This window comes from Mustelus asterias, chromosome 30 (assembly GCF_964213995.1).
Source record: "Mustelus asterias chromosome 30, sMusAst1.hap1.1, whole genome shotgun sequence".
NCBI lineage: Eukaryota > Metazoa > Chordata > Chondrichthyes > Carcharhiniformes > Triakidae > Mustelus > Mustelus asterias.
This window is the reverse complement of record NC_135830.1, coordinates 15,915,402-15,940,249: the sequence shown is the minus strand read 5'-3', so window position 1 is coordinate 15,940,249 and position 24,848 is coordinate 15,915,402. Positions and strand designations below refer to the sequence as shown.

Here is a 24,848-nt window from a genome sequence, read left to right as displayed (position 1 = left end):
CAAACCCAAGGTGATCACCGAAGTCCAAAACAACCACAGCCCAGTGCCTCTGCTACTGAGACAACAGAGTCTGGAATCTCAGCTGAGGAAAACACTGGAAGTGATGCAAATGTGAACGTTGCAGAGCCGACATCCACAGTTGAAACAACAAAATTCACGAAACCCAATGTTTACAGGAAAGTCCAGTAGATCCGCACTGAGTCTCGATTCCCTCATCTGTCTGACTGGCTTTTCCTGTTTCTCAGTGATGAAAAACGATTTAAAAATAGATCTTCTGTGAAATGTGCGCCACTTCCTCTCGTTCACTTACAGTATGACTTGTATCTGTCTTTTTGAGCACACACTACTGTCAGATATTTCAGATGCTGATTAACCATATTAGTCTGCACCTATAAACCCATTAAATTCTGCTGTAGACTGAACGAGATGCGAATATGTGCTGGTGTCAAAATCGAGATTTCCTGTCAGTGCGTCAAAAAAAGCGTTTCTTATTTCACAGAAAGCATTTAAGGGTGGTGCCAGCATGTCTTTCAGACTGTGGGAGGAGACCGGAGCACCCGGAGGAAACCAATGCAGGCACGGGGAGAAGATGCAGACTCCGGGCAGACAGTGATCCAAACTGGGAATCAAACCTGGGACCCTGGTGCCTTGAGGCAGCAGTCTTAACTGCTGTGCCGCCATATGTTCCTGCTTGGTTTCGAACCGGCGACTTTCCGCGTGTTAGGCGAATGTGATAACCACTACACCACAGAAACAACGTAATGATAACATGCCTTTCACATCGAGGCTCGGATAATGATGAGCAACGAACTGAAAACTCGCAATTTTCCCTTCCACGACATGAGGAAGATTAATGAGTGTTTCTGCCTGGTTTCGAACCGGGGACGTTTCGGGTGTTAGGCGACCGTGATAACCACTACACTACAGAAACAGCTTGAAGCGCACTGCAACAAATCTGCCTGTCTGCAATGTTCAACTACGCTGTGATGCTGCAGGTTCCGATGGTTAGGCAGAGAGCCCATGTCACTGAATTCAGGAAGATAACCGTTACTTTCAATCTGATTCTGCGACTTATCCCGAACATCAAAATTCAAAATCGTTCTTCTGGCAAATATCTAAGTGAGCAATGATTTCTGCCCATTCGTGAATGCATCATTTTCATCTTTCTTCGAATAATCTCAATCAATTGTACTCAGTAATAAAAGCAAATTACTGCGGATGAGAAAAGCGAAAATGCTGCAAAATCTCCCAATGTCTGACAGCACCTGTAAGGAGTGAAAAGGGCGGACGTTTCGAGTCCAGATGACACTTTATCAAAGCTTATTGTACAATTGTACTCAGTATTTGTTTCACTATTTAGTATCAATGCACTATTTAACACATATGTCTTCATTATGAATTGAATATCTCTGAAATTGAACATCACTGAATTGCAAACATAACTGACCAACAGAACGAATCGAATCACCGGGTAATACAGATCACAAATTTGAGATTGACTATCGTCAGCTTTTAAACAAAGTCAACGACATTTAAATGGAGAAAAATCAAGAATGATCTATTCGTGACACTTGAGCCTTTTTAATTCTGGGCGTGAAACATTTGGGCGCATAGCTTCCGGACCTTTACCGGAAAGATCCGCACTGAGCCTCGATTCCCTCATCTGTCTGAGTGGCTTTTCCTGTTTCTCAGTGATGAAAAACGATTTAAAAATAGATCTTGTGTGAAATGTGCGTCATTTCCTCTAGTTCACTTGCAGTATGACTTGTATCTGTCTTTTTGAGCACACACTGCTGTTCAGATATTTCAGATGCTGATTAACCATATTAGTCTGCACCTATAAACCCATTAAATTCTGCTGTAGACTGAACGAGACGCGAATAAGTGCTCGGTGTCAAAATCGAAATTTCCTGTCAGTGCGTCAAAAAAAGCGTTTCTTATTCCACAGAAAGCATTTGAGGGTGATGCCAGCATGTCTTTCAGACTGTGGGAGGAAACCGGAGCACCCGGAGGAAACGCATGCAGGCACGGGAGAAGATGCAGACTCTGCGCAGACAGTGATCCAAACCGGGAACCGAACCTGGGACCCTGGCGCCTTGAGGCAGCAGTCTTAACTGCTATGCCACTGTGCTACCCTATGTTTCTGCCTGGTTTCGAACCGGCGACTTTCCGCTTGTTAGGCGAATGTGATAACCACGACACCACAGAAACAGTTTAATGATAACATGCCTTTCACATCGAGGATCGGATAATGATGAGCAACGAACTGAAAACAAGCAATTTTCCCTTCCACGACATGAGGAAGCTTAATGAATGTTTCTGCCTGGTTTCGAACCAGGGACCTTTCGCGTGTTAGGCGAACGTGATAACCACTACACTACAGAAACAGCTTGAATAGCAGTGGAGCAAATCTGCCTGTCTGCAATGTTCAACTACGCTGTGTTGCTGCAGGTTCCGATGGTTAGACTGAGAGCCCATTGTCACTGAATTCAGGAAGATAACCGTCACTTTCAATCTGATTGTGCGACTTATCCCGAACATCAAAATTCAAAACCGTTCTTCTGGCAAATATCTAAGGGAGCAATGATTTCTGCCCATTCGTTAATGCATCATTTTCATTTTTCTTCGAATCATCTCAATCAATTGTACTCAGTAATAAAAGCAAATTACTGCGGATGACAAAAGAGAAAATGCTGCAAAATCTCCCAATGTCTGGCAGCACCTGTAAGGAGTGAAAAGGGCGGATGTTTCGAATCCAGATGGCACTTTATCAAAGCTCATTGTCCAATTGTACACAGTATTTCTTTCAATATTTAATATTCATGCCTTATTTAACACATATGTCTTCATTATGAATTGAATATCTCTGAAACTGAACATCACTGAATTGCAAACATAACTGACCAACAGAACGAAGCGAATCACCGGGAAATACAGATCACAAATTTGAGATTGACTCTGGTCAGCTTTTCAACAAAGTCAACTGCATTTAAATGGAAGAGAATCAAGAATGATCTGTTCGTGACAGTTGAGCCTTTTTTATTACGGGCGTGAAACATTCAGGCGCATAAATTCCGGCCGATTACAGGAAAGTCCAGTAGATCCGCACTGAGTCTCGATTCCCTCATCTGTCTGAGTGGCTTTTCCTATTTCTCAGTGATGAAAACGATTTTAAAAAGATTCTTCTGTGAAATGTGCGCCATTTCCTCGAGTTCACTTACAGTATGACTTGTATCTGTCTTTTTGAGCACACACTACTGTCAGATATTTCAGATGGCGATTAACCATATTAGTCTGCACCTATAAACCCATTAAATTCTGTTGTAGACTGAACGAGATGCGAATAAGTGTTCGGTGTCAAAATCGAACTTTCCTGTCAGTGCGTCAAAAAAAAGCGTTTCTTATTTCACAGAAAGCAATTGAGGGTGACGTCAGAGCAATGATAACATGCCGTTAACATCGAGGCTCGTATAATGATGAGGAACAAACAAAAATCAATCAATTTTCCCTTACGCGACATGAGGAAGCTCAATGAGTGTTTCGGCCTGGTCTCGAACCAGGGACCTTTCGCGTGTGAGGCGAATGTGATAACTACTACACTACAGAAACAGCTGTAATTGCACTGGAGCAAATCTGCCTGTCTGCAATGTTCAACTACGCTGTGATGCTGCAGGTTCGGATGGTGAGACTGAGAGCCCATGTCACTGAATTCAGGAAGATAACCGTTACGTTCAATCTGATTGTACGACTTATCCCGAACATCAAAATTCAAAACCGTCCTTCTGGCAAATATCTAAGGGAGCAATGATTTCTGCTCATTCGTTAATGCATCATCTTCATCTTTCTTCGAATCATCTCAATCAATTGTACTCAGTAATAAAAGCAAATTACTGCGGATGACAAAAGAGAAAATGCTGCAAAATCTCCCAATGTCTGGCAGCACATGTAAGGAGTGAAAAGGGCGGACGTTTCGAGTCCAGATGACACTTTATCAAAGCTTATTGTACAATTGTACACAGTATTTGTTTCAATATTTAATATCAATGCGTTATTTAACATATATGTCTTCATTATGAATTGAATATCTCTGAAATTGAACATCATTGAATTGCAAACAAAACTGCCCAACAGAACGAAGCGAATCACCGGGAAATACAGATCACAAATTTGAGATTGACTCTGGTCAGCTTTTCAACAAAGTCAACTGCATTTAAATGGAGGAGAATCAAGAATGATCTGTTCGTGACAGTTGAGCCTTTTTTATTACGGGCGTGAAACATTCAGGCGCATAAATTCCGGCCGATTACAGGAAAGTCCAGTAGATCCGCACTGAGTCTCGATTCCCTCATCTGTCTGAGTGGCTTTTCCTATTTCTCAGTGATGAAAACGATTTTAAAAAGATTCTTCTGTGAAATGTGCGCCATTTCCTCGAGTTCACTTACAGTATGACTTGTATCTGTCTTTTTGAGCACACACTACTGTCAGATATTTCAGATGGCGATTAACCATATTAGTCTGCACCTATAAACCCATTAAATTCTGTTGTAGACTGAACGAGATGCGAATAAGTGTTCGGTGTCAAAATCGAACTTTCCTGTCAGTGCGTCAAAAAAAAGCGTTTCTTATTTCACAGAAAGCAATTGAGGGTGACGTCAGAGCAATGATAACATGCCGTTAACATCGAGGCTCGTATAATGATTAGGAACAAACAAAAATCAATCAATTTTCCCTTACGCGACATGAGGAAGCTCAATGAGTGTTTCTGCCTGGTTTCAAACCAGGGACCTTTCGCGTGTTAGGCGAATGTGATAACCACTACACTACAGAAACAGCTGCAATTGCACTGGAGCAAATCTGCCTGTCTGCAATGTTCAACTGCGCTGTGATGCTGCAGGTTCGGATGGTGAGACTGAGAGCCCATGTCACTGAATTCAGGAAGATAACCGTTACGTTCAATCTGATTGTACGACTTATCCCGAACATCAAAATTCAAAACCGTCCTTCTGGCAAATATCTAAGGGAGCAATGATTTCTGCTCATTCGTTAATGCATCATCTTCATCTTTCTTCGAATCATCTCAATCAATTGTACTCAGTAATAAAAGCAAATTACTGCGGATGACAAAAGAGAAAATGCTGCAAAATCTCCCAATGTCTGGCAGCACCTGTAAGGAGTGAAAAGGGCGGACGTTTCGAGTCCAGATGACACTTTATCAAAGCTTATTGTACAATTGTACACAGTATTTGTTTCAATATTTAATATCAATGCGTTATTTAACATATATGTCTTCATTATGAATTGAATATCTCTGAAATTGAACATCATTGAATTGCAAACAAAACTGCCCAACAGAACGAAGCGAATCACCGGGAAATACAGATCACAAATTTGAGATTGACTCTGGTCAGCTTTTCAACAAAGTCAACTGCATTTAAATGGAGGAGAATCAAGAATGATCTGTTCGTGACAGTTGAGCCTTTTTTATTACGGGCGTGAAACATTCAGGCGCATAAATTCCGGCCGATTACAGGAAAGTCCAGTAGATCCGCACTGAGTCTCGATTCCCTCATCTGTCTGAGTGGCTTTTCCTATTTCTCAGTGATGAAAACGATTTTAAAAAGATTCTTCTGTGAAATGTGCGCCATTTCCTCGAGTTCACTTACAGTATGACTTGTATCTGTCTTTTTGAGCACACACTACTGTCAGATATTTCAGATGGCGATTAACCATATTAGTCTGCACCTATAAACCCATTAAATTCTGTTGTAGACTGAACGAGATGCGAATAAGTGTTCGGTGTCAAAATCGAACTTTCCTGTCAGTGCGTCAAAAAAAAGCGTTTCTTATTTCACAGAAAGCAATTGAGGGTGACGTCAGAGCAATGATAACATGCCGTTAACATCGAGGCTCGTATAATGATTAGGAACAAACAAAAATCAATCAATTTTCCCTTACGCGACATGAGGAAGCTCAATGAGTGTTTCTGCCTGGTTTCAAACCAGGGACCTTTCGCGTGTTAGGCGAATGTGATAACCACTACACTACAGAAACAGCTGCAATTGCACTGGAGCAAATCTGCCTGTCTGCAATGTTCAACTACGCTGTGATGCTGCAGGTTAGGATGGTGAGACTGAGAGCCCATGTCACTGAATTCAGGAAGATAACCGTTACGTTCAATCTGATTGTACGACTTATCCCGATCATCAAAATTCAAAACCGTCCTTCTGGCAAATATCTAAGGGAGCAATGATTTCTGCTCATTCGTTAATGCATCATCTTCATCTTTCTTCGAATCATCTCAATCAATTGTACTCAGTAATAAAAGCAAATTACTGCGGATGAGAAAAGAGAAAATGCTGCAAAATCTCCCAATGTCTGGCAGCACCTGTAAGGAATGAAAAGGGCGGACGTTTCGAGTCCAGATGACACTTTATCAAAGCTTATTGTACAATTGTACACAGTATTTGTTTCAATATTTAATATCAATGCGTTATTTAACATATATGTCTTCATTATGAATTGAATATCTCTGAAATTGAACATCACTGAATTGCAAACAAAACTGCCCAACAGAACGAATCGAATCACCGGGAAATACAGATCGCAAATTTGAGATTGACTCTGGTCAGCTTTTCAACAAAGTCAACTGCATTTAAATGGAGAAAAGTCAAGAGTTATCTGTTCGTGACACTTGAGCCTTTTAATTATGGGCCTGAAACATTTAGGCGCATAACTTCCGGACCTTTACCGGAAAGTCCAGTAGATCCGCACTGAGCCTCGATTCCCTCATCTGTCTGAGTGGCTTTTCCTGTTTCTCAGTGTTGAAAAACGATTTAAAAATAGATCTTGTGTGAAATGTGCGTCATTTCCTCTAGTTCACTTGCAGTATGACTTGTATCTGTCTTTTTGAGCACACACTACTGTCAGATATTTCAGATGCTGATTAACCATATTAGTCTGCACCTATAAACCCATTAAATTCTGCTGTAGACTGAACGAGATGCGAATAAGTGCTGGTGTCAAAATCGAAATTTCCTGTCAGTGCGTCAAAAAAAACGTTTCTTATTTCACAGAAAGCATTTGAGGGTGATGCCAGCATGTCTTTCAGACTGTGGGAGGAGACCGGCGCACCCGGAGGAAACCCATGCAGACACGGGGAGAAGATGCAGACTCCGCGCAGACAGTGATCCAAACTGGGAATCGAACCTGGGACCCTGGCGCCTTGAGGCAGCAGTCTTAACTGCTGTGCCACTGTGCTACCCTATGTTTCTGCCTGGTTTCGAACCGGTGACTTTCCACGTGTTAGGCGAATGTGATAACCACGACACCACAGAAACAGCTTAATGATAACATGCCTTTCACATCGAGGCTCGGATAATGATGAGCAACGAACTGAAAACAAGCAATTTTCCCTTCCACGACATGAGGAAGCTTAATGAATGTTTCTGCCTGGTTTCGAACCAGGGACCTTTCGCGTGTTAGGCGAACGTGATAACCACTACACTACAGAAACAGCTGGAATAGCAGTGGAGCAAATCTGCCTGTCTGCAATGTTCAACTACGCTGTGTTGCTGCAGGTTCCGATGGTTAGACTGAGAGCCCATTGTCACTGAATTCAGGAAGATAACCGTCACTTTCAATCTGATTGTGCGACTTATCCCGAACATCAAAATTCAAAACCGTTCTTCTGGCAAATATCTAAGGGAGCAATGATTTCTGCCCATTCGTTAATGCATCATTTTCATTTTTCTTCGAATCATCTCAATCAATTGTACTCAGTAATAAAAGCAAATTACTGCGGATGACAAAAGAGAAAATGCTGCAAAATCTCCCAATGTCTGGCAGCACCTGTAAGGAGTGAAAAGGGCGGATGTTTCGAATCCAGATGGCACTTTATCAAAGCTCATTGTCCAATTGTACACAGTATTTCTTTCAATATTTAATATTCATGCCTTATTTAACACATATGTCTTCATTATGAATTGAATATCTCTGAAACTGAACATCACTGAATTGCAAACATAACTGACCAACAGAACGAAGCGAATCACCGGGAAATACAGATCACAAATTTGAGATTGACTCTGGTCAGCTTTTCAACAAAGTCAACTGCATTTAAATGGAAGAGAATCAAGAATGATCTGTTCGTGACAGTTGAGCCTTTTTTATTACGGGCGTGAAACATTCAGGCGCATAAATTCCGGCCGATTACAGGAAAGTCCAGTAGATCCGCACTGAGTCTCGATTCCCTCATCTGTCTGAGTGGCTTTTCCTATTTCTCAGTGATGAAAACGATTTTAAAAAGATTCTTCTGTGAAATGTGCGCCATTTCCTCGAGTTCACTTACAGTATGACTTGCATCTGTCTTTTTGAGCACACACTACTGTCAGATATTTCAGATGGCGATTAACCATATTAGTCTGCACCTATAAACCCATTAAATTCTGTTGTAGACTGAACGAGATGCGAATAAGTGTTCGGTGTCAAAATCGAACTTTCCTGTCAGTGCGTCAAAAAAAAGCGTTTCTTATTTCACAGAAAGCAATTGAGGGTGACGTCAGAGCAATGATAACATGCCGTTAACATCGAGGCTCGTATAATGATGAGGAACAAACAAAAATCAATCAATTTTCCCTTACGCGACATGAGGAAGCTCAATGAGTGTTTCGGCCTGGTCTCGAACCAGGGACCTTTCGCGTGTGAGGCGAATGTGATAACTACTACACTACAGAAACAGCTGTAATTGCACTGGAGCAAATCTGCCTGTCTGCAATGTTCAACTGCGCTGTGATGCTGCAGGTTCGGATGGTGAGACTGAGAGCCCATGTCACTGAATTCAGGAAGATAACCGTTACGTTCAATCTGATTGTACGACTTATCCCGAACATCAAAATTCAAAACCGTCCTTCTGGCAAATATCTAAGGGAGCAATGATTTCTGCTCATTCGTTAATGCATCATCTTCATCTTTCTTCGAATCATCTCAATCAATTGTACTCAGTAATAAAAGCAAATTACTGCGGATGACAAAAGAGAAAATGCTGCAAAACCTCCCAATGTCTGGCAGCACCTGTAAGGAGTGAAAAGGGCGGACGTTTCGAGTCCAGATGACACTTTATCAAAGCTTATTGTACAATTGTACACAGTATTTGTTTCAATATTTAATATCAATGCGTTATTTAACATATATGTCTTCATTATGAATTGAATATCTCTGAAATTGAACATCATTGAATTGCAAACAAAACTGCCCAACAGAACGAAGCGAATCACCGGGAAATACAGATCACAAATTTGAGATTGACTCTGGTCAGCTTTTCAACAAAGTCAACTGCATTTAAATGGAAGAGAATCAAGAATGATCTGTTCGTGACAGTTGAGCCTTTTTTATTACGGGCGTGAAACATTCAGGCGCATAAATTCCGGCCGATTACAGGAAAGTCCAGTAGATCCGCACTGAGTCTCGATTCCCTCATCTGTCTGAGTGGCTTTTCCTATTTCTCAGTGATGAAAACGATTTTAAAAAGATTCTTCTGTGAAATGTGCGCCATTTCCTCGAGTTCACTTACAGTATGACTTGCATCTGTCTTTTTGAGCACACACTACTGTCAGATATTTCAGATGGCGATTAACCATATTAGTCTGCACCTATAAACCCATTAAATTCTGTTGTAGACTGAACGAGATGCGAATAAGTGTTCGGTGTCAAAATCGAACTTTCCTGTCAGTGCGTCAAAAAAAAGCGTTTCTTATTTCACAGAAAGCAATTGAGGGTGACGTCAGAGCAATGATAACATGCCGTTAACATCGAGGCTCGTATAATGATGAGGAACAAACAAAAATCAATCAATTTTCCCTTACGCGACATGAGGAAGCTCAATGAGTGTTTCGGCCTGGTCTCGAACCAGGGACCTTTCGCGTGTGAGGCGAATGTGATAACTACTACACTACAGAAACAGCTGTAATTGCACTGGAGCAAATCTGCCTGTCTGCAATGTTCAACTGCGCTGTGATGCTGCAGGTTCGGATGGTGAGACTGAGAGCCCATGTCACTGAATTCAGGAAGATAACCGTTACGTTCAATCTGATTGTACGACTTATCCCGAACATCAAAATTCAAAACCGTCCTTCTGGCAAATATCTAAGGGAGCAATGATTTCTGCTCATTCGTTAATGCATCATCTTCATCTTTCTTCGAATCATCTCAATCAATTGTACTCAGTAATAAAAGCAAATTACTGCGGATGACAAAAGAGAAAATGCTGCAAAACCTCCCAATGTCTGGCAGCACCTGTAAGGAGTGAAAAGGGCGGACGTTTCGAGTCCAGATGACACTTTATCAAAGCTTATTGTACAATTGTACACAGTATTTGTTTCAATATTTAATATCAATGCGTTATTTAACATATATGTCTTCATTATGAATTGAATATCTCTGAAATTGAACATCATTGAATTGCAAACAAAACTGCCCAACAGAACGAAGCGAATCACCGGGAAATACAGATCACAAATTTGAGATTGACTCTGGTCAGCTTTTCAACAAAGTCAACTGCATTTAAATGGAGGAGAATCAAGAATGATCTGTTCGTGACAGTTGAGCCTTTTTTATTACGGGCGTGAAACATTCAGGCGCATAAATTCCGGCCGATTACAGGAAAGTCCAGTAGATCCGCACTGAGTCTCGATTCCCTCATCTGTCTGAGTGGCTTTTCCTATTTCTCAGTGATGAAAACGATTTTAAAAAGATTCTTCTGTGAAATGTGCGCCATTTCCTCGAGTTCACTTACAGTATGACTTGTATCTGTCTTTTTGAGCACACACTACTGTCAGATATTTCAGATGGCGATTAACCATATTAGTCTGCACCTATAAACCCATTAAATTCTGTTGTAGACTGAACGAGATGCGAATAAGTGTTCGGTGTCAAAATCGAACTTTCCTGTCAGTGCGTCAAAAAAAAGCGTTTCTTATTTCACAGAAAGCAATTGAGGGTGACGTCAGAGCAATGATAACATGCCGTTAACATCGAGGCTCGTATAATGATTAGGAACAAACAAAAATCAATCAATTTTCCCTTACGCGACATGAGGAAGCTCAATGAGTGTTTCTGCCTGGTTTCAAACCAGGGACCTTTCGCGTGTTAGGCGAATGTGATAACCACTACACTACAGAAACAGCTGCAATTGCACTGGAGCAAATCTGCCTGTCTGCAATGTTCAACTACGCTGTGATGCTGCAGGTTAGGATGGTGAGACTGAGAGCCCATGTCACTGAATTCAGGAAGATAACCGTTACGTTCAATCTGATTGTACGACTTATCCCGATCATCAAAATTCAAAACCGTCCTTCTGGCAAATATCTAAGGGAGCAATGATTTCTGCTCATTCGTTAATGCATCATCTTCATCTTTCTTCGAATCATCTCAATCAATTGTACTCAGTAATAAAAGCAAATTACTGCGGATGAGAAAAGAGAAAATGCTGCAAAATCTCCCAATGTCTGGCAGCACCTGTAAGGAATGAAAAGGGCGGACGTTTCGAGTCCAGATGACACTTTATCAAAGCTTATTGTACAATTGTACACAGTATTTGTTTCAATATTTAATATCAATGCGTTATTTAACATATATGTCTTCATTATGAATTGAATATCTCTGAAATTGAACATCACTGAATTGCAAACAAAACTGCCCAACAGAACGAATCGAATCACCGGGAAATACAGATCGCAAATTTGAGATTGACTATCGTCAGCTTTTAAACAAAGTCAACTGCATTTAAATGGAGAAAAGTCAAGAGTTATCTGTTCGTGACACTTGAGCCTTTTAATTATGGGCCTGAAACATTTAGGCGCATAACTTCCGGTCCTTTACCGGAAAGTCCAGTAGATCCGCACTGAGCCTCGATTCCCTCATCTGTCTGAGTGGCTTTTCCTGTTTCTCAGTGTTGAAAAACGATTTAAAAATAGATCTTGTGTGAAATGTGCGTCATTTCCTCTAGTTCACTTGCAGTATGACTTGTATCTGTCTTTTTGAGCACACACTACTGTCAGATATTTCAGATGCTGATTAACCATATTAGTCTGCACCTATAAACCCATTAAATTCTGCTGTAGACTGAACGAGATGCGAATAAGTGCTGGTGTCAAAATCGAAATTTCCTGTCAGTGCGTCAAAAAAAACGTTTCTTATTTCACAGAAAGCATTTGAGGGTGATGCCAGCATGTCTTTCAGACTGTGGGAGGAGACCGGCGCACCCGGAGGAAACCCATGCAGACACGGGGAGAAGATGCAGACACGGGGAGAAGATGCAGACTCCGCGCAGACAGTGATCCAAACTGGGAATCGAACCTGGGACCCTGGCGCCTTGAGGCAGCAGTCTTAACTGCTGTGCCACTGTGCTACCCTATGTTTCTGCCTGGTTTCGAACCGGTGACTTTCCACGTGTTAGGCGAATGTGATAACCACGACACCACAGAAACAGCTTAATGATAACATGCCTTTCACATCGAGGCTCGGATAATGATGAGCAACGAACTGAAAACAAGCAATTTTCCCTTCCACGACATGAGGAAGCTTAATGAATGTTTCTGCCTGGTTTCGAACCAGGGACCTTTCGCGTGTTAGGCGAACGTGATAACCACTACACTACAGAAACAGCTGGAATAGCAGTGGAGCAAATCTGCCTGTCTGCAATGTTCAACTACGCTGTGTTGCTGCAGGTTCCGATGGTTAGACTGAGAGCCCATTGTCACTGAATTCAGGAAGATAACCGTCACTTTCAATCTGATTGTGCGACTTATCCCGAACATCAAAATTCAAAACCGTTCTTCTGGCAAATATCTAAGGGAGCAATGATTTCTGCCCATTCGTTAATGCATCATTTTCATTTTTCTTCGAATCATCTCAATCAATTGTACTCAGTAATAAAAGCAAATTACTGCGGATGACAAAAGAGAAAATGCTGCAAAATCTCCCAATGTCTGGCAGCACCTGTAAGGAGTGAAAAGGGCGGATGTTTCGAATCCAGATGGCACTTTATCAAAGCTCATTGTCCAATTGTACACAGTATTTCTTTCAATATTTAATATTCATGCCTTATTTAACACATATGTCTTCATTATGAATTGAATATCTCTGAAACTGAACATCACTGAATTGCAAACATAACTGACCAACAGAACGAAGCGAATCACCGGGAAATACAGATCACAAATTTGAGATTGACTCTGGTCAGCTTTTCAACAAAGTCAACTGCATTTAAATGGAAGAGAATCAAGAATGATCTGTTCGTGACAGTTGAGCCTTTTTTATTACGGGCGTGAAACATTCAGGCGCATAAATTCCGGCCGATTACAGGAAAGTCCAGTAGATCCGCACTGAGTCTCGATTCCCTCATCTGTCTGAGTGGCTTTTCCTATTTCTCAGTGATGAAAACGATTTTAAAAAGATTCTTCTGTGAAATGTGCGCCATTTCCTCGAGTTCACTTACAGTATGACTTGTATCTGTCTTTTTGAGCACACACTACTGTCAGATATTTCAGATGGCGATTAACCATATTAGTCTGCACCTATAAACCCATTAAATTCTGTTGTAGACTGAACGAGATGCGAATAAGTGTTCGGTGTCAAAATCGAACTTTCCTGTCAGTGCGTCAAAAAAAAGCGTTTCTTATTTCACAGAAAGCAATTGAGGGTGACGTCAGAGCAATGATAACATGCCGTTAACATCGAGGCTCGTATAATGATGAGGAACAAACAAAAATCAATCAATTTTCCCTTACGCGACATGAGGAAGCTCAATGAGTGTTTCGGCCTGGTCTCGAACCAGGGACCTTTCGCGTGTGAGGCGAATGTGATAACTACTACACTACAGAAACAGCTGTAATTGCACTGGAGCAAATCTGCCTGTCTGCAATGTTCAACTGCGCTGTGATGCTGCAGGTTCGGATGGTGAGACTGAGAGCCCATGTCACTGAATTCAGGAAGATAACCGTTACGTTCAATCTGATTGTACGACTTATCCCGAACATCAAAATTCAAAACCGTCCTTCTGGCAAATATCTAAGGGAGCAATGATTTCTGCTCATTCGTTAATGCATCATCTTCATCTTTCTTCGAATCATCTCAATCAATTGTACTCAGTAATAAAAGCAAATTACTGCGGATGACAAAAGAGAAAATGCTGCAAAATCTCCCAATGTCTGGCAGCACCTGTAAGGAGTGAAAAGGGCGGACGTTTCGAGTCCAGATGACACTTTATCAAAGCTTATTGTACAATTGTACACAGTATTTGTTTCAATATTTAATATCAATGCGTTATTTAACATATATGTCTTCATTATGAATTGAATATCTCTGAAATTGAACATCATTGAATTGCAAACAAAACTGCCCAACAGAACGAATCGAATCACCGGGAAATACAGATCGCAAATTTGAGATTGACTATCGTCAGCTTTTAAACAAAGTCAACTGCATTTAAATGGAGAAAAATCAAGAATTATCTGTTCGTGACACTTGAGCCTTTTTAATTATGGGCCTGAAACATTTAGGCGCATAACTTCCGGACCTTTACCGGAAAGTCCAGTAGATCCGCACTGAGCCTCGATTCCCTCATCTGTCTGAGTGGCTTTTCCTGTTTCTCAGTGATGAAAAACGATTTAAAAATAGATCTTGTGTGAAATGTGCGTCATTTCCTCTAGTTCACTTGCAGTATGACTTGTATCTGTCTTTTTGAGCACACACTACTGTCAGATATTTCAGATGCTGATTAACCATATTAGTCTGCACCTATAAACCCATTAAATTCTGTTGTAGACTGAACGAGATGCGAATAAGTGCTGGTGTCAAAATCGAGATTTCCTGTCAGTGCGTCAAAAAAACCGTTTCTTATTTCACAGAAAGCATTTGAGGGTGATGCCAGCATGTCTTTCAGACTGTGGGAGGAGACCGGCGCACCCGGAGGAAACCCATGCAGACACGGGGAGAAGATGCAGACTCCGCGCAGACAGTGATCCAAACTGGGAATCGAACCTGGGACCCTGGCGCCTTGAGGCAGCAGTCTTAACTGCTATGCACTGTGCTACCCTATGTTTCGGCCTGGTTTCGAACCGGTGACTTTCCACGTGTTAGGCGAATGTGATAACCACGACACCACAGAAACAGTTTAATGATAACATGCCTTTCACATCGAGGCTCGGATAATGATGAGCAACGAACTGAAAACAAGCAATTTTCCCTTCCACGACATGAGGAAGCTTAATGAATGTTTCTGCCTGGTTTCGAACCAGGGACCTTTCGCGTGATCGGCGAACGTGATAACCACTACACTACAGAAACAGCTTGAATAGCAGTGGAGCAAATCTGCCTGTCTGCAATGTTCAACTACGCTGTGTTGCTGCAGGTTCCGATGGTTAGACTGAGAGCCCATTGTCACTGAATTCAGGAAGATAACCGTCACTTTCAATCTGATTGTGCGACTTATCCCGAACATCAAAATTCAAAACCGTTCTTCTGGCAAATATCTAAGGGAGCAATGATTTCTGCCCATTCGTTAATGCATCATTTTCATTTTTCTTCGAATCATCTCAATCAATTGTACTCAGTAATAAAAGCAAATTCCTGCGGATGACAAAAGAGAAAATGCTGCAAAATCTCCCAATGTCTGGCAGCACCTGTAAGGAGTGAAAAGGGCGGATGTTTCGAATCCAGATGGCACTTTATCAAAGCTCATTGTCCAATTGTACACAGTATTTCTTTCAATATTTAATATTCATGCCTTATTTAACACATATGTCTTCATTATGAATTGAATATCTCTGAAACTGAACATCACTGAATTGCAAACATAACTGACCAACAGGACAAAGCGAATCACCGGGAAATACAGATCACAAATTTGAGATTGACTCTGGTCAGCTTTTCAACAAAGTCAACTGCATTTAAATGGAGGAGAATCAAGAATGATCTGTTCGTGACAGTTGAGCCTTTTTTATTACGGGCGTGAAACATTCAGGCGCATAAATTCCGGCCGATTACAGGAAAGTCCAGTAGATCCGCACTGAGTCTCGATTCCCTCATCTGTCTGAGTGGCTTTTCCTATTTCTCAGTGATGAAAACGATTTTAAAAAGATTCTTCTGTGAAATGTGCGCCATTTCCTCGAGTTCACTTACAGTATGACTTGTATCTGTCTTTTTGAGCACACACTACTGTCAGATATTTCAGATGGCGATTAACCATATTAGTCTGCACCTATAAACCCATTAAATTCTGTTGTAGACTGAACGAGATGCGAATAAGTGTTCGGTGTCAAAATCGAACTTTCCTGTCAGTGCGTCAAAAAAAAGCGTTTCTTATTTCACAGAAAGCAATTGAGGGTGACGTCAGAGCAATGATAACATGCCGTTAACATCGCGGCTCGTATAATGATGAGGAACAAACAAAAATCAATCAATTTTCCCTTACGCGACATGAGGAAGCTCAATGAGTGTTTCTGCCTGGTTTCAAACCAGGGACCTTTCGCGTGTTAGGCGAATGTGATAACCACTACACTACAGAAACAGCTGTAATTGCACTGGAGCAAATCTGCCTGTCTGCAATGTTCAACTACGCTGTGATGCTGCAGGTTGGGATGGTGAGACTGAGAGCCCATGTCACTGAATTCAGGAAGATAACCGTTACGTTCAATCTGATTGTACGACTTATCCCGAACATCAAAATTCAAAACCGTCCTTCTGGCAAATATCTAAGGGAGCAATGATTTCTGCCCATTCGTTAATGCATCATCTTCATTTTTCTTCGAATAATCGCAATCAATTGTACTCAGTAATAAAAGCAAATTACTGCGGATGACAAAAGAGAAAATGCTGCAAAATCTCACAATGTCTGGCAGCACCTGTAAGGAGTGAAAAGGGCGGACGTTTCGAGTCCAGATGAACCTTTATCAAAGCTCATTGTACAATTGTACTCAGTATTTGTTTCACTATTTAGTCTCAATGCGTTATTTAACACATATGACTTCATTATGAATTGAATATCTCTGAAATTGAACATCACTGAATTGCAAACATAACTGACCAACAGAACGAAGCGAATCACCGGGTAATACAGATCGCACATTTGAGCTTGATTATGGTCAGCTTTTAAACAAAGTCAACTCCATTTAAATGGAGGAGAATCAGGAATTATCTGTTCGTGACCCTTGAGCCTTTTTTATTATGAGCTTGAAACATTCAGGCTCATAAATTCCGGCCCTTTACAGGAAAGTCCAGTAGATCCACACCGAGTCTCGATTCCCTCATCTGTCTGAGTGGCTTTTCCTGTTTCTCAGTGATGAAAAATGATTTTAAAAAAGATTCTTCTTCTAGTTCACTTACAGTGTCACTTGTATCTGTCTTTTTGAGCACACACTGCTATCAGATATTTCAGATGGTGATTAACCATATTAGTCTGCACCTATAAACCCATTAAATTCTGTTGTCGACTGAACGAGATGCGAATAAGTGCTGTGTCAAAATCGAACTTTCCTGTCAGTGCGTCAAAAAAAAAGCGTTACTTATTTCACAGAAAGCATTTGAGGGTGATGCCAGAGTAATGATGACATGCCTTTAACATCGAGGCTCTGATCATGATGAGCAACAAAATGCAATCAAACAATTTTCTCTTACATGACATGAGGAAGCTTAAAGAATGCTTCTGCCTGGTTTCGAACCAGGGACCTTCCGCGTGTAAGGCGAACGTGATAACCACTACACTACAGAAACAGCTTGAGGCACAACGCAGCAAATCTGCCTCTCTGCAATATTCAACTACGCTGTGTTGCTGCAGGTTCCGATGGTGAGACTGAGAGCCCATGTCACTGAATTCAGGAAGATAACCGTTACTTTCAATCTGATTCTGCGACTTATCCTGAACATCAAAATTCAAAATCGTTCTTCTGGCAAATATCTAAGGGAGCAATGATTTCTGCCCATTCGTTAATGCATCATTTTCATCTTTCTTCGAATAATCTCAGTCAATTGTACTCAGTAATGAAATCAAATTACTGCGGATGAGAAAACAGACAATGCTGCAAAATCTCACAATGTCTGACAGCGCCTGTAAGGAGTGAAAAGAGCGGACGTTTCGAGTCCAGATGAAACTTTTTCAAAGGTCATTGTACAATTGTTTCACTATTTACTTTCAGTGCATTATTTAACACTTATGTCTTCATAAAGTTGGGATCTGATGTTGCAGTTGTATAGAACGTTGATTCGGCCGCATTTGGAATACTGCGTCCACTTCTTGTCGCCACACGACCAGTAGGGCGTGGACGCTATAGAGAGAGTGCAGAGGAGGTTTACCAGGATGTTGCCTGGTATGGAAGGGCTGAGTTATGAGGAGAGATTGGGTAAACTGGGGTTGTTCTCACTGGAAAGACGGAGGATGAGGGGTGACTTAATAGAGGTGTATAAAATTATGAAAGGCATTGATATGGTGAACGGTGGGAAGCTTTTTCCCAAGTCGGTGGTGACGTTCACGAGGGGTCATAGGTTCAAGGTGAGGGGCGGGGGCGGGTGGAGTTTTAACACGGATATCAGAAGGGCGCATTTTACACAGAGGGTGGTGGGGGCCTGGAATGCCCTGCCGGGCAAGGCGTTGGAGGCGGACACACTGGGAACGTTTAAGACTGATCGAGGGAGCCACATGAACGAAGTGGGAATGGAGGGATACAAAAGAATGGTCTAGTTTGCACCAGGGAGCGGCGCGGGCTTGGAGCTCCGAAGGGCCTGTTCCTGTGCTGTATTGTTCTTTGTTCCTTATTATGAATTGTATATCTCAGAAATTGAACATCACTGAATTGCAAACATAACTGCCCAACAGAACGAAGCGAATCACTGGGTAATACAGATCGTAATTTTGAGGTTGAATATCGTCAGATTTTAAACAAAGTCAACTCCATTTAAATGGAGAAAAATCAAGAATTACCTGTTCGTGACACTTGAGCCTTTTTTTTAAGGGCGTGAAACATTTAGGCGCATAACTTCCAGACCTTTACCGGAAAGTCCAGTCGATCCGCACAGAGTCTCGATTCCCTCATCTGTCTGAGTGGCTTTTCCTGTTTCTCAGTGATGAAAAACGATTTAAAAATAGATATTCTGTGAAATGTGCGCCACTTCCTCTAGTTCACTTACAGTATCACTTGTATCTGCCTTTCTGAGCACACACTACTGTTAGATATTACAGATGGTGATTAACCATAATAGTCTGCATCTATCAACTCATTTAATTTTGTTGTAGACTGAACGAGATGCGAATATGTGCTCAGCGTCAAAATCGAACATTCCTCTCAGTGCGCCACTGAATAGAAGAACAAATCTGTTACTTTCAACCTGATTTCTCAACTTATCTTGAACTTCTTCTGTTGTCGTAGCGTCTGCATAGTCTCGGCGATGTACCATGCTTCGGGATATCCTTTCCTGCAGCGTATGAGGGAGACAACGTTGGCCGAGTTGCATGTGTATGTATCGTCTACCTGGTGGATTCTGTTCTCACGTGTGATGATGGCATCCGGGTCGATGATCCAACACATCTTGCAGAGGTTGCTGTGGCAGGGTTGTGTGGTGTCGTGGTCGCTGTTCTCTTGCAGGCTGGGTAGTTTTCTGCGAACAATGGTCTGCTTGAGGTTGTTCTGTTTTTTGAAGGCAAGTAGTGGGGGCGTGGAGATGGCCTTCGCGCGATATTCGTCTTCATCGATTGTACGCTGAAGGCTCCGAAGAAGATGTCATAGTTTCTCCACTCCGAAGACGTCTTGGCTTCTGCACTCTGGGGACGTACTGGAGGAGGAAGGGCACTCTGAGGGCTGTGTCCCGTACTTGTCTTCTGAGGAGGTCGGTGCGCTTTTTTGCTGTGGCGTGTCGGAACTGTCCATCCATGAGTCAAGCGCAATATCCTGTTCTTACAAGGCCGTCTGTCAAAAACGACACCGCTCAGACTCCTGCGTTCAACCCGAGCTGTTGGACTTCAGCTCCAAGGACAAAAACTTCCGTCAACTCTGGCAGCGCTGGGATTCGAACCCACGCCTCGAGAGAGACTGGAGCCTAAACCCAGCGCCTTAGACCGCTCGGCCACGCTACCACACGGAAAGACTTGATAATCATGTAATTTCATTGCATTAATACTGAAATATATCAAAATCCGTGGAGTTGGGATGGGCCCTGACTAAATCGTAACCGAATCAGATGATCCTGAAATGCGTAGCAAACAAAAATCATCTCCAGTCAGGAACCCAATGAGCTGCAGTGAAGGGCCGGCTCCTTTTAAACTGTCCTTAACCTCGTTTAGCTCCCAGAAAGGACAATATGGCTTCCTGTTGAATTTTCTCAGGGTCTTCACTTGAGAAAGGACAGGACACAAGGCGAGACTGGGATTTGTGCGTTCTGCCGGGAAATAACTGATATTTGTTCTCACGCATTGGAGGAGAGCAATAAATCTTCATTTCCTGACCTGCAATCAAAACAGCAGTGAAAGTTTCAAACTCTAACCAGCAGACCAACAGATTACAGCGCGTTTTACAATTTGCTTTGCCCACGATCCTTTTGTTATTTTAGTTTCCACGCCAGACCACTTGCACCAGAAACTTCTCCTGCAAAATGGCACCTTCCGTTTCAACACCAGAGAAGTGTTCAGCCAATTACAGGAATAATTCCACGACAGTTATCGCGTCCGCCTCCCACGGCGTGAAACTGGTAGAATTTGTTTTCCAAATCATTTTCACTGCAGACTGAGGGAAAAGTTATATTATTCATATATTTGCAAATTTTAACGAGTCTGATGGGTTTCCCCTGCATTTTCTAGTTGTGAAGTCAGGGGTCACTCCTTGAAAAGGGCAGAAGGTAAGGTTCGGCACAGAAAACGAGGGAGGATGTATTATTTGACACAAGGAATGATAGACAAGGCAACATTGAGCTGGTGATGGCGGAACTCGGGTGTTCCAATGGTGCAAAGTCAACGTCTTCACGGCCATGGTCTCGATGGCAGGTGACAAATGTGGAAATAAGTTGAGTATTTTTTTAAATGAGAAACCCGTCGATTGTGTGACGGAAGAGGAGGAAGAGAATGGCTAAAATGACGATGATCCGCTGATTGGGGAAGTCACTGTCAGCTTCCCTGCTGGTCGAGTGGTTTGGATTCGGCACGTTCATCACTGTGGACTGGATTCAATCCCCAGCCAGAGGGTAACTCGTTTGTATTGCTGTGTGAACTGACACCATGAAAAGGAATTCTGCATTGAATGAAACCAGATCTGGCAGCGTCCGTGGAGAGAGAAACAAAGTTAATCTTCCAGCTGGATCTTTCATCAAAGCTGGAAAAGTCGGAAATGTAACAGCTGGAAAACAACTGCTTGGCTGTGATTCCAAAATATTGTGAGGGGCTTGAGGGGCTAAATGTTCTATCCAAAATCTCAATCATATTCTAACCCATTGCCGGTATTATTCTGAGCAATAGTTACCTTCGACTGTTAGCGGAGCCGCATGGTCTTAATTACTAAATTTAAGTTTCAATATCTGAATTGCTGTGGATTCAAATCCCACCACTGCCGAAAAGTGCAGCTCGTTTGTCTTTTCAGCGAATGGCATTCTGTAAGAACGAAAAAGGAGGGATGAAAGGTGCAGCGTGACCTTCTAGAACAGAAGGTTCTCGACAGCAACTTTTGTTGCTGTTACTATTCAATGATTTAATATGAGTAACACGAACACATTGACACCGGTTGCAGTGGTGGCCAAGCGGCTCAGGCGGTGGATTTGAAATTATTGTTTTCTCACGGAGATTTGAACCTCACCCAATGCGCTGCTCAGCATTCATTCCTTTCGATGACTGCAGAATTATTATTCTTTCAATGGAATCAAAATCTTTCAAATATTCCCATCTGTTTTTCCTGCTTCACTTCGCATTCCTTCATTTCTGTTCATCAGCTAGAAATCACCAAAACCCCAGCCAGAAATGGAACAAAACTGAACCCAGTTAGTGACATCCTTGATCTATGGGTGTTTGTGTCTTGTCAGCCCTCTGTGACTCTCGGTGTCTGTGTGTGTTCCTCTGTGCATCAATGTGATTCAGTTCCCAGAGGGGGTGAAGACATTTTTTAACATCACAAACTGAGTTCACTTATTGATATACGTCAGTGGCAAATGGTAGAGAATAACAACATGTTTGAAAGTTGCGAGAAAGATTGACTGGTACAGGCTTTTTTTGACTGGCTATTGCTTATTGACTCAGTCGCCGTGTGTTGCACAGCAGAGGATGATTGAAATTTTCACTGATCAACATTTAAACAGACAGTGGATTCACTCGGTGTGATGTTGCATTCCAGTTCTATATCTACAACTACAGCATCAATTTCTATCAGTTACTGTGAATCCCATATTTCTAATCGATTGGAAATATACAACAGCATGAGGGGGTAGAGGGGGTCTATTTGGGGGCAGGGCGGGGAGAGGGTCGGTGGAAACAAGCTCTCAGCGTGTACACTGTCAAACAATCTCGTCTGTTAGAGGGGTTCTATTTGGCGCAGGATGCTCTCAAACCTCCTCCCTTTCAGTTGGCAGCAACTTTCCTGAACAATTTTCCAACAGAAATCCTGCGGCAGTTTAAATTCAGCGTTTCACTGCCTGGATCCAATTCAATTCCCATTCTCGATGCTGTGCTAATTGCTGTAACTCGCAATCAGTTACTGGTTTGCAAAGAGTCATATTGGACTCGGAAACTTAATTCTATATCTTGCTCCACATTTGTTGCAAGCCCTGTTGAGAACTTACAGCACTTTCTGCTTTTATTATAAAATGAATAATAGGAGAAGAAGCAGACCACTCAGTCCATCGGGATTGTTCCGCTATTCAATACCATCTTGATCGATCTTGGGCTACAACTCAGTTTTTCCACCATCTCCCCTTATCGCTGAATTCCCCAAGAGACCAGAAACTTGTTCATCCAACCTTAAATGTACTCGATGATGGGGCGTACATAACTGTCAGGTACAGAGAATGCCAAAGATTCTCAGCCCTTTGAGTAAAGTAATTTCTCCTTATCTTAGCCCGAAATGATCAGCCCCTTATCTGTTCCACAGTGGGTTAGATTCCCCGACCAGCAGAAAAAAAACAATCTCCCATCAAACCTACTCAGAGCTGTGTCGGTTTAATGAGATCGCCTCTTATTCTTCTAAACTCCAGAGAATTTCATCACAGGACAACTCCCTCACCCCAGGGAGCAATCTGGTGAATCTTCTCTTTACCGTTTCCAATGCAAGCACGTCCCTTTGACTATCACACCTGCACAGAATATTCAACATGTGGTCCCAACCAGCCCTGTGCAACAGCAGAAACACCTCGTTATTCTTGGACTCCAGTCTGCCGGCAATAAAGACCAAAATGTAATTCCACTTCCAATTACCTGCTGCACCTACATGCGAGCTGAATGCATTCCTTGTACCAACGAATCTATTCTATTCTTAATATCAACATTTACATTTTCAACTCATCAAATATATCCTGCTCTTTCTATTTTTTTATGAAGAAGAATAACTTCTCGTTTTTCAAGTTTGCACCTGATCTGCTCCTTCACTCAGAAAAGCTCTCTGTTTCATCTCGCAGTCTGTTGGATTCCACCCCACAGCTTCTATCAACTAAGCTTGGTCGACAGCGAGAGTTGAAGGCACGATCCCTGGTTGACCAAGACCAGGGCTCTATCCACTCAGCTACGGAGCCAAGCGCTGCAAGTTTTATACATTGCGTGTAGTATTATCAGTGGATTGAGGAGCAGCATAGGGATTGAGGTCGGAGATTTTTAATCTGGTGGAGATTTTGATTTGGTGGAGAGCAGGAAATTAAAAGAGGCAACTTGAAAATGACATGATTTGACATGTGTGCTCTGTGTGTATCTGACATGTATGTTGTGCTTGTTATGTGATTCTTCTTCAGAGTTTATCGTTAGTGTTACATGGATTCATAGAGTCATAGAGTCATAGAGGTTTACAGCATGGAAATAGACCCTTCGGCCCAACTTGTCCTTGCCGCCTTTTTTTTAAACCCCTAACCTAATCCCAATTGCCCGCATTTGGCCCATATCCCTCGATACCAATCGTACCCATGTGACCATCTAAATGCCTTTTAAAATACAAAATTGTACCCGCCTCTCCTACTGCATCTGGCAGCTTGTTCCAGACACTCACCACCCTCTGTATGAAAAAATTGGCCCACTGGAGGCTTTTGTATCTCTCCCCTTTCACCTTAAACCTATGCCCTCTAGTTTTAGACTCCCCTACCTTTGGGAAAATATATTGACTATCTAGTTGATCTGTGCCCCTCATTATTTTATAGACCTCTATAAGATCACCCCTCAGCCTCCTATGCTCCAGAGAAAAAAGTCGCAGTCTATCCAGCCTCTCCTTATAACTTAATCCATCAAGTCCCGGTAGCATCCTGGACTTGCATCTCTGACTTTTCCAACTCCGATGCAAGTTCATCCAGCTGGAAGATTTAGATATTGCTCCCTTCACAAACGCTATGAGGCGGGTTTTAATTAAATGAAGAATTGGACAAAAAGTTATTCACTCTGTGACTGGGAATTGAAACGACGTCACGGCGCCGATTCTGGTCACTAGACCCTCAGAGACGCTGATGTGAGAGATTTGCAATGAGTTGATCATCTCTGTACCCAATGCTTCATTTCCAATAACTTTCATTAAAAATACGGAATGACGGGAGGCGTCCATGACAGGATTTGAGCCTCAGTTAGAAAATCCCAATCTACCCCTGGGCCGGGACTGCAGTCTCAATGTTTGCAACCCTGTGGTTATATCAGCAGACAG

The 24,848-nt window shown here is 42.1% G+C and overlaps 1 protein-coding gene and 14 non-coding genes across 15 annotated transcripts in view; 1 reads left to right on the top strand and 14 right to left on the bottom strand.

Annotated features, from left to right (window-relative positions):
* LOC144480793 (uncharacterized) overlaps nt 1-24,848 on the top strand; it is a 585,830-nt gene that overhangs the window by 24,650 nt on the left and 536,332 nt on the right. The window lies entirely within an intron of this gene.
* Nucleotides 2,315-2,387, bottom strand: trnav-aac (transfer RNA valine (anticodon AAC)). Its single transcript has one exon. It is a non-coding gene; the product is annotated as a tRNA-Val (tRNA).
* trnav-cac (transfer RNA valine (anticodon CAC)) lies at nt 3,537-3,609 on the bottom strand. Its single transcript has one exon. It is a non-coding gene; the product is annotated as a tRNA-Val (tRNA).
* On the bottom strand, nt 4,758-4,830 carry trnav-aac (transfer RNA valine (anticodon AAC)). Its single transcript has one exon. It is a non-coding gene; the product is annotated as a tRNA-Val (tRNA).
* Nucleotides 5,979-6,051, bottom strand: trnav-aac (transfer RNA valine (anticodon AAC)). Its single transcript has one exon. It is a non-coding gene; the product is annotated as a tRNA-Val (tRNA).
* trnav-aac (transfer RNA valine (anticodon AAC)) lies at nt 7,441-7,513 on the bottom strand. Its single transcript has one exon. It is a non-coding gene; the product is annotated as a tRNA-Val (tRNA).
* On the bottom strand, nt 8,663-8,735 carry trnav-cac (transfer RNA valine (anticodon CAC)). The gene has a single exon. It is a non-coding gene; the product is annotated as a tRNA-Val (tRNA).
* On the bottom strand, nt 9,884-9,956 carry trnav-cac (transfer RNA valine (anticodon CAC)). Its single transcript has one exon. It is a non-coding gene; the product is annotated as a tRNA-Val (tRNA).
* Nucleotides 11,105-11,177, bottom strand: trnav-aac (transfer RNA valine (anticodon AAC)). Its single transcript has one exon. It is a non-coding gene; the product is annotated as a tRNA-Val (tRNA).
* trnav-aac (transfer RNA valine (anticodon AAC)) lies at nt 12,586-12,658 on the bottom strand. The gene has a single exon. It is a non-coding gene; the product is annotated as a tRNA-Val (tRNA).
* trnav-cac (transfer RNA valine (anticodon CAC)) lies at nt 13,808-13,880 on the bottom strand. The gene has a single exon. It is a non-coding gene; the product is annotated as a tRNA-Val (tRNA).
* Nucleotides 15,270-15,342, bottom strand: trnad-auc (transfer RNA aspartic acid (anticodon AUC)). The gene has a single exon. It is a non-coding gene; the product is annotated as a tRNA-Asp (tRNA).
* Nucleotides 16,492-16,564, bottom strand: trnav-aac (transfer RNA valine (anticodon AAC)). Its single transcript has one exon. It is a non-coding gene; the product is annotated as a tRNA-Val (tRNA).
* trnav-uac (transfer RNA valine (anticodon UAC)) lies at nt 17,694-17,766 on the bottom strand. The gene has a single exon. It is a non-coding gene; the product is annotated as a tRNA-Val (tRNA).
* On the bottom strand, nt 20,038-20,119 carry trnal-uag (transfer RNA leucine (anticodon UAG)). The gene has a single exon. It is a non-coding gene; the product is annotated as a tRNA-Leu (tRNA).